Genomic DNA, 7,481 nt, shown 5'->3' with positions numbered 1-7,481 from the left:
AGGTAGAAACAACCCAAGTGTCCCTTGAGAGATGACTGGATGAACAAATGTGTTATATCCATCCAGTGGAATATTGACGGGCGTTGGTGGTATAGTGGTTAGCATAGCTGCCTTCCATACAGTGGAATATTATTCAACCTTAAAGTGGCATGAAATTTTAACACATGCTACGACATAAATAAACCTTGAAACACTATGCAAAGTGCAAGAAGCCAGATGCAAAAGGACAGATATTGTATGATTTCACTTTGCGAGGTCCCTAGAATATTCAAATCCATAGAGACAGAAAGCAGAATGGCGAGGAGAGGGGACTGAGGAGTTACTGTTTAATGGGGACAGAGTTTCCACCTGGGTGGTGGCTGCACAACATTGTGAGCGTCGTTCATGCCACCGGATAATCATTAAAATGGCACATTTTATGGTCTATTCTACCACAATTTTTAAAAATTAATAATTTAATATACCAACAATAATTGAATTGTACACTTTCAGCAGGTGAATCTTACAGTGTGTGAGTTACATATCAATCAAGCTGTTAAAAAACAAAAACAAAAAACCAGAGAGAAACAAAGTCAGAACAGATGACTATGAGAAAGAACCAAGTGGAAGTCCGGGAGATCGCAAACGTTGTGGAGGTAACTGATGGGAACATTCTAGAGCAGAAGTGGCAGAAGAGCAAACCGGGAGAGGACTGAGGGAGGCCCCCTTCAGTCAGCAGAGGCCGGGGAGACTCACAAAGTCCGAAGAGCAGCTACCAGCCACTCCCAGCACCTGCACGAACTTGAACTCCAAGAGCTGCGAGCACAAAGGGGCTCCGGGGGTTCCTGCAAGTCCGTCGCAGGAAGCAGAGAGAAGCCCAGCGACGCGCTGCTTCCAACCATGGCATAAAGAGCAACGAGTGACTGTTCTGTTGATTTTAGGAATGTTTCTAAGGTGAAGCCAAGTCTCCCAACAACGGTACCTGCGCGGTGGCCAGCTGAGGTGTGTGGCCACAGAGGGGGAAGCTCCCAAAGGCGACTTTCCTGTTCAGACAGGAACAGCCGTGCAGAGTCTGTGGAGTTGGTTGGGAAGTTTCAAACAAAGCAGCTTAAAAACTTAAATCACCAAAAGAATAAAAATAATATTCACAGTCCTAAGTATCAAGAGGAAAATAGAATACTGACCTTTGAATCAATCCAGCAAAAAAAAAAAAAAAAAAAAAAAAGATGGGCCGGCCCGGTGGCGCACTGCGCTGGGGCACCGCTTGGGAAGTGCGGTGGCGCTCCCGCCGAGGGTTCGGATCCCACATATAGACCGGTTCCCGCTCACTGGCTGAGCGTGGTGCTGACAACACCAAGTCAAGGGTTAAGATCCCCTTACCGGTCATCTTTTAAAAAAAAAAAAAAAAAGATGGGCCGGCCCGGTGGCGCACTGCGCTGGGGCACCGCTTGGGAAGTGCGGTGGCGCTCCCGCCGAGGGTTCGGATCCCACATATAGACCGGTTCCCGCTCACTGGCTGAGCGTGGTGCTGACAACACCAAGTCAAGGGTTAAGATCCCCTTACCGGTCATCTTTTAAAAAAAAAAAAAAAAAGATGGGCCGGCCCGGTGGCGCACTGCGCTGGGGCACCGCTTGGGAAGTGCGGTGGCGCTCCCGCCGAGGGTTCGGATCCCACATATAGACCGGTTCCCGCTCACTGGCTGAGCGTGGTGCTGACAACACCAAGTCAAGGGTTAAGATCCCCTTACCGGTCATCTTTTAAAAAAAAAAAAAACAAATATATGAGCAATCACAAAAACAAGAAAAACAAAAAATATCATGACTAAGTAGGGTTTACTCCATAAATGCATGGATGGGCCAATGTCAAATAATTTATCAATGTAACCCACACACAGATTTAAAAAACACATGTTCATCTCAATAGATGTAGAAATAGCAGTTGATAAAATTCACCTTCCACCTTGATTTTTATCTTTTTTTTTTAAAGATGACCGGTAAGGGGATCTTAACCCTTGACTTGGTGTTGTCAGCACCACGCTCACCCAGTGAGCGAACCGGCCATCCCTATATGGGATCTGAACCTGGGGCCTTGGTGTTATCAGCACCACACTCTCCCGAGTGAGCCACGGGCCGGCCCCCCACCTTGATTTTTAAAAATACTGTTATAAACAGAGAATAGAGAGTAATTTCCTAATCCCAACAAAGGATGTCTATGAAATATCACACTTCCTGCTGCAACTTCCTGAGGAGTTTTCCTTCATAGGAGGAACAAGAAGAGGAAACCTGTTATCACTCCAACGACTCGACATCACACCAGAGGCGGAACGGAGAAAACAAAATGAGATGTGCAAGATTTAAAAAGAAAGAGGCAAAACTGAGGTCATTGTCTATCCAGAGATCAGAAAGGTTTGGAAATGGTGAGAATGGATACGTTTTCCACAAGTAAGACTGAAACACTGAGATCCGTAGTCTTTCTATTGTCTAAAAATAGCCGAGGTCCACATCAGTCACAGCAGGAGCAGGACTGTGGGGACTGGGGGGATCTGGTAAATGTCCTACAAGCCTTCTTTCATCTCCTGAAACAGCACGCATGGGGCACCCCAGACCCTCCTCCTACAAAACACACAGAAATGCCAGGTGGAGGACACATTCACCAAGTCCACTGAGAGCTGAGCTGGTGGGAAGCAGAAATGCCCCAACAAGCTTGAATGAGGAGGTGCCAACGACCTGCCGGTGGCACTCAAGCTCCCTGCCAACCCCAAGAGTCACTGTCTCAGTGCCACAGAGCCCTGTGTTGAGAGCCATGTGGTGGGGAGACCCTGCGAGGTCTCTGCCCCATCACAGACCTCAGCCCCCACTCTGAGGACTGCACCCGAAACAGCATGTGCCAGCCCTGCCCTGGTGTCATGGGTTGAACTTACACAGACTGAAACTGTGTGCCCCCCAAAAATATGTGTCCACGTCCTAGCCCCTGGAATCTGTCAACATGACATTTTTTGGATTAAGGGAAGGATCTTGAGATGAGATCACAGTGGATTAGGGTGGGCCCTAAATCCAATGAGTGACCTTGTGAGACAGAAGAGGAGATGACACAGAGACACAGGGAGAAGCCACGTGGAGACAGAGGCAGAGATGGAAGTGATGCTGCCACAAGTTCAGGAACTCTGGGGTCACTGACAACACCAGAAGCTGGGGGAGAGGCCTGGGACAAGTTCTCCGTCAGAGCTTCCAGAAATCACCAACCCTGCCCACACCGTGGCCCCGGACTTCTGGCCTCCAAAACTGAGAGAGAACGTATTTCTGTGACTTAAGCCACCCAGCTGGCCGTCGTTTGTCCTGGCAGCCCTAGGAAACCAGTACTTCCAAGGCCCCTGCCTGGCCGTGCCTCTGCATGAGTTTTGGCAAATCAAGTTTTTCAAGGAATTCATGCATTTATCTAAATTTTAAATTTATTGAAATAAAGTTTTTCATAATATGCCCTTATTGCACGTCTGTACAGTCTACGCTGATACTCTATTTTATTCTGAATACTAGTAATTTGTGGTTTTTTCTAATTTTTCTTGATCATTGTACTAGTCCATTTCTATTGCTCATAACAGAAAACCTGAAACTGAGGCCTGCCTGTGGCTCACTCAGGAGAGTGTGGTGCTGATAACACCAAGGCCCCGGGTTCGGATCCCATATAGGGATGGCCGGTTAGCTCACTGGCTGAGCGTGGTGCTGACAACACCAAGCCAAGGGTTGAGATCCCCTTACCGGTCATCTTTAAAAAAAAAAAAAAGAAAAGAAAAGAAAACCTGAAACTGGGTAATTCATAAAGAAATAAGATTTATTGCTTACAGTTGTGGAGGCTGGGAAGCCCAAAGTCCAGGGAACACACCTGGTGAGGACCTTTTTCTTGGTGGCAACTCTCTACAGCACCGCAGGGTAAGAGGCTGACGGAGCTCCGCTGTTCACGCTCTGTCCTCACGGAGCTATCACAACCACGTGCAGGACCACCCTGTGACCCATCAGCCCATTACTCTATCAATGGATGGATCTATTCACTGGGCATGGTCCTCAGACCCAATCACCTCTCAAAGACCCCACCTTTCAGTTACCGTAACAGGACTTCCCACCCTCCCACTGTTGCCATGGAGATTACATTTCCAACACATCGACTTTTGACGCATTTAACCCATAGCAATCAGTCTTGCTTGAAAATTACTGAGTTCACTAATCTTTTCAAAGAACCAACTTTTTTTTTTTTTTGTCTTTTGTCTTTTTTCGTGTCCGGCAACGGATCGCAACCCTCGGTGTTGCACCCGCACCTCGCTCAGCCAGTGAGCGGGAACCGGTCTGTATGTGGGATCCGAACCCTCGGCGGGAGCGCCACTGCGCTCTCAAGCGGCGCACTGTAGCAGTGCGCCACCGGGCCGGCCCCCAAAGAACCAACTTTTGACTTTTCAAGTTACTGATTCTTCTGCTGTGACTTAATTTTAGACCTTGTATTTCTTTTTTTTTATTATTATTTTTTTTAAAAGATGACCGGTAAGGGGATCTTAACCCTTGACTTGGTGTTGTCAGCACCACACTCAGCCAGTGAGCAAACCGGCCATCCCTATGTGGGATCCGAACCCGGGGCCTTGGTGTTATCAGCACCGCACTCTCCCGAGTGAGCCACGGGCCAGCCCTAGACCTTGTATTTCTAAGGTTATAGAATGTCCACCTGGTATTTTTATTAGAAATTCCCATTCTCTGTTGAAATTTTCCATCTTTCCATCCATGTTGCCCAGGTTCCCCTCCTTTTAAAAATGTAGTAATAATAGTTTTTTTTAAACCAAAAATCCTAGTCTGCTAATTTTAATTTTGTGTCATGTGTAGACGTACTTCTGTTGGCTATTTTTTCTATAGATTATGGGTCACACGTCTTCCTTCACACCTCATAATTTTTAGTTATAAGCTGGACATTTTGCATGGGGGGACCATAAAGGTGGGAATCAGTGTCATAGTCCCCTTTCCTCCTGTCCCAGGCTGAGGTGAGCGGATCACGTTTTCCGGCCTCAGCTGGTTTTCACATGTCTCAGAGAGTGACCCATCTCGTGTCCACAGTGTGCCCCTCCTCTGGCCAGCGGGACCCTGTCTCCCGCACCAGGAGACTTCGGGCACATTTCCCTGCCCGCTCAGCCCAGCCTCCCTCCTCAGCACTTGGCAACAGTGGAGACCTGGTGGGTACTTGGGGTTCCCCTGCATTCCAGTTCATTCTTGGAGCCTCATAACTATTAAAACCAATCCAACCGCTTTCTCTCTCCCGCAGCTGGGCTCCTTTGGAGCACTTCCCTGGGAGCAGCCCTTCCTCCCCGGAAGCTTCTCCAGCTTCTTTGTGTTCACAGCTTGCCAGTGTCTGGTCTAAAATTTTTTTTCTAAGTGTCTCAGTATAAGCGATGGTGTCCTGTGTCCTCCATCCTAACAGGAAAGGGACTTTCTCCACTGCTCTGATCGTTTTTGGATTTCTGAGTTGAGCAGCAGCTTGTGGCTGCCTGTGTCCTCCCAGGCAGTCCACGCATGGTGGGGACCTGGTGGCCACAAGCGGCCACTTCCTCTCTCCTAGGGCCTTGGATCTCTCATTAGAAAAATCAGGGAGCTGGCCTCCATGCGGCCCTTCCCAGCCCCTCCCCCTCTGACAACCTGCGCCTCTGTTCCTAATCAATGTCTGATCCATCGGGTTGATGGAGCTGCAGATCTATGACATCTGACCTGTCGGGGCTCTGCCTGGTTCTCACAGGTAAAGAATTCACACAGCACGTGCCAAATTGCCCTAGAGGGGAGGGTCAGTGTCATCCACTGGGACCTGGCTTGGGCACAGATGGTGGACAGGGGGACCCCCTGGGAGTGGGAAGCCCAGCGATCCTGGAGCCCTGCTCACCTCCCAGCTGGAAGGGCTTTTACCCATCCAGGGGTCGGGACAGGTGATCACTCCCACTTCGTGTCTGCAGGTGAACTTCGTTGTTCCCTTTGTTGAATTGTTTTGCTGCGAGGAAGTTCCTGAAGACGTCATCAAGGCGTGGGGCCCACCCAGAGGTACAGCCACAGGCCGGTGCCTCCTGCAGTGGACGGGAGCCTTGGGAAGGACAGGGCAGGGCCTTCATCACAACACGACAGAGTCCCATGGGCAGAGTGTCCTCCACAGGATGGAACACGATCTGGCTGCCACACAGTCCCTGGCCACTTGTGGTACATTTCAGCCCTGCTGTGGGACGAGGGACAGGGAGACAAGACAGAGAGTCCTGAGACCTCTGGGCTTCTCTCAGGACCCCTTCAGGTCGGCGGAAGGATCCCAGGGCTTGGGGTCTGTGCAGGCAACTGTGTCCACCCTCAAACGCATGCCCCAGCACGCTCTGAACCCCTGGAGGACGACCGTGGACAGCTCGCTGGCCCTCGGCTTCCCGCAGGGCGACAGGAGAGGGAGACCAGCTCCTGCCCGGTGGCCCCTTCTGCAGCTACAGCTCGCTCTGGTGTCTCATCCCCTCCCCCCACTCCTGTCCCTTCAACCTGCTCAGTCCAAGGTGGAGGCAGAGGCCCCCCAATCCGCCTGGCGCTGATCCTGCAGTTTGTAGGGGGCGCTGCGGGGGATGGGGAGGAAGCTGCCCTACCCTTCTCCACCCCTCCCTGTGGGGCCCCAGGACCCCAGCACCTGTGTCCCCCACCAGGTGCTCTCATCTGTGGCTCCAGTAACTGCCCTAGGGGTGGCGAGGGCCTGACAGACCCCCCCTCACCCTGGGTCCTTTCCTGCCCTGCCCCCGCCCCTGCCAAAGTCCCTACAGCACACGCCCCTCATACCTCCTCTTGGGGACCCACTGGGACCCGAGATATGGGGCGGGGGCACCCACAGGACTCCAGGGGGCTTGGAGGGGATGACCCGGGAGGAGAGGGAACCTGGGAGGGAGGGGAGCTGCGGGAAGGGAGCAGGAGGCGGCGCGGCGGGCCTCTCCCACCTGCCGGGCTGCAGCGCCCGCCCCTAGACGTGCACCAGGCTGGGGGCGGCACCGTGTCCCCGGGAGCCACGGATGCCGGGCCAGCATCCAGCGTCAGGTGTCTCAGGGCGAGGCTGTGGGGGCCTCGCGGCGCCCCCCAGGGACACCTCCGCGGGTTTGGCCCCCACAGCCCCTGGCAGAGCGTGGAGAGGCGGTGTGAGCTCCCAAGACCCTGACCCGGATCTGCAGGGACAGCTGGGGGACCAGGGGCCAGAGGCAGCCCATCCCACCCTGAACCCCGACCTGAGAGGGCAGCAGCAAACCGGGGGGCGGGGGCGGGGAGGGGTGGGGTCTTCCGGTTCGCTCACGCTCGCCCCCCGCGAGCTACCCCGCCCCCCGTGTCCCCTGTGGGTGGCTCTAGCCGCTGCCCTGGCCCCGCGCCCGTCTCCTTCGAGACCCGGGCCCTCCCTTCTGTGACCCCGCGCGGGTTTAGGGGCGTCTCCGGGCCGCGGACCCGCCCCGGCCCCCTGAGCGGCGCGAGCCCCGGGC

Source organism: Galeopterus variegatus, unplaced genomic scaffold, assembly GCF_000696425.1.
Source record: "Galeopterus variegatus unplaced genomic scaffold, G_variegatus-3.0.2 Scaffold4085, whole genome shotgun sequence".
Taxonomy (NCBI): Eukaryota; Metazoa; Chordata; class Mammalia; order Dermoptera; family Cynocephalidae; genus Galeopterus; species Galeopterus variegatus.
Note: the sequence above shows the minus strand (reverse complement) of the source record.